General features: G+C 40.4%; 1 pseudogene; it reads left to right on the top strand.

Annotated features, from left to right (window-relative positions):
* Positions 1-566: 566 nt before the first annotated feature.
* On the top strand, positions 567-2,032 carry LOC149191747 (serine hydroxymethyltransferase, mitochondrial pseudogene; annotated as a pseudogene).
* The last annotated feature ends 349 nt before the right edge of the window (positions 2,033-2,381 follow it).

Raw genomic sequence — 2,381 nt, 5'->3', positions numbered from 1 at the left:
ACACCCATACTACTAATGCAATGAAATTAAGTGAAGGTTATGTTTTACAAGACCCTGTATCAGCCTCAGTGTTATGCATAATATAGTAATATTGTGAAGAGGAGGTTCAGTAATGAAGACTGTGAAGTGGAGCGAGCCCTGGTTTTGTAGGCCTAGGGAAGTAGATCAAGATAAGAAAACCAGAGTGTTACCTTCCTCAAGTCACATTCTAGGATGTGTTTCAAGGTCCATGTTCTTCATAGTAGCATTGATATTGAACAAGCAATAAGAGCTATGCAAATTTGCCATTCTTACAGAAAGACATATTTTGGAATAACGACAACAAAAGACATGTGCCACATCTGGTTTGGGTGTCGAAATCTCAGGCAGATCAACGCAAAGGAAGGACAAGTCATACATGTGATGGACTTAACATCAGCAGAGAATTTGAGTAAACAGCTTGGGTAGCGTTTCAGTGAAGAGCAGATTTATCGGATTGATCATTGCATTGGAAAGGAATTAGTGCAGAATTTGTTAGTAGTTCGGTGCGCAAACCGACTCTTTTTTCCCCTTTTGGTATCGAGATAATGTTGATAACGTTCAAGATTGTCTTTAGGGAAGCTGTGAAACAGAGAGGTGTTATGGTCGCAGTTGCATCTGCTGATGATGTGGCACAAGGGCTGGAATTATATTGACAGATGTCATTAAAGATGAGTTTGCATTGAATAAAATAAATGAAAGTAGGTTCTAAGCCAGTTCCTCCCATTGCAAAGAAGGTGAAGAGTTTTTATTTCATTGGAAGAGCCGTGTAAAAAAAATCGTTAGATACCCTCCTGGACCGGCTATGCTACAAAGAGCTCTGCAATCTACTGTTGCTCTTTCCAACGAGGCCGACTACTCTCGTCCCGAAAAACAAAAGTCCCATGTCACTTGTCCAAAGCAGCTGAATGTTCCACTGGAGGAGGTCGATCCCGAAATTGCGAATATCATAGAACTTGAAAAAAAAAATCGACAATGGAAGAGTCTTGAACTTATTCCTTCAGAGAACTTTACTTCATTATCAGTCATGCAGGCTGTAGGATCAGTCATGACAAATAAATACAGTGAAGGAAATGAATTCATTGACATGACAGAGTCGTTATGTCAGAAAAAGATCATTGGAAGCATTTGGTTTGGATCCAGATAAATGGGGAGTTAATGAACAACCCTTGTCAGGCTATCCGGTTAATTTTCAAGTTTACATTGCTTTATTGAAGCCACATGATCGTATCCTGGCACTTGATTTTTCACATGGAGGCCATCTGTTTCATGGTTACCAGACCGATTCTAAAAAGATCTCAGCAGTTTCAATCCTCTTTGAAACAATGCCTTATAGATTGAATGAATTTACAGGTTATATTGATTATGACCAGCTGGAGAAGTGCGGTCCTATTCAGGCCTAAACTCATTGTTGCTAGTGCTTATGCACACCATTTTGACTATGCTCGGATGCGCAAGGTTTGTGACAAGCAAAAAAGCTGTGTTGTTGGCAGACATGACACACATAAGCGGACTTGTTGCACCTGGTGTAGTTCCATTTCCTTTTGAGTTTGCAGATGTAGTGACTACTACTACACACAAGTCACTCCGTGGTCCTCGTGGTGCAATGATATTTTATGGAAAGGGCATCAAAGAAATCAACAAGCAGGGGCAAGAGGTTAAGTATGACTATGAGGAAAGGATTAACGCAGCTGTGTTCCCTGGTCTTCAAGGTGGTCCTCACAATCATACCATAACTGGCTTAGCTGTTGCTCTTAAACAGGCAACTACCTCAGAGTATAAAGCATATCAAGGGCAGGTTCTCAATAATTGTGCTCATTTTGCTAAGTGTCTAAGTGAAAGAGGTTATGAACTTGTTTATAAGGTTCTGATATTAAAAGTTCGGCAAAGGATCAAAGATGTATTTAGAATGGCAATCTGGACGTCAGCTGAAGAAGACAATGTTTTTTCTTTACCAAGTTTTAGTGCCTACCCTCAGCTATATGTTACCAACGTTGGTTGTTTTTCTGTATAGATTCATTCCAGAGGTAACGGCCTATTTCACAGGTTTGGCAATACCACAAGTTCAGCATGCAATTCAAGTTGTTGATAAAGTAAGAGGGATGGAGTGACCTCCTGATGTGTTACAAGTTTCATTGGATGCCACTGTTGGAAAAAGTGCATCCATAAGCACAGTGTTAGCAGAAACCAGTGAGGAAGACTGTGTTTTTTTTAAATCACACAGCAGTTTCGTAGCGCGCTATGAAACTACTGTAGGTGATGTTTTTCAATGCAGAATAAACAGTTTGACCGGGAATGTTAGAAGAGAGACACTTGTCCATCAATACAGCCTACAGCACATCCAAGATGTGGCAGTCCGCTCT

This window comes from Pinus tabuliformis, chromosome 2_2 (genome assembly GCF_031772625.1).
Source record: "Pinus tabuliformis cultivar Carrire ecotype Pingquan chromosome 2_2, CPIR1, whole genome shotgun sequence".
Lineage (NCBI taxonomy): Eukaryota > Viridiplantae > Streptophyta > Pinopsida > Pinales > Pinaceae > Pinus > Pinus tabuliformis.
Note: the sequence above shows the minus strand (reverse complement) of the source record. Positions and strands in the feature narration are given on the sequence as shown.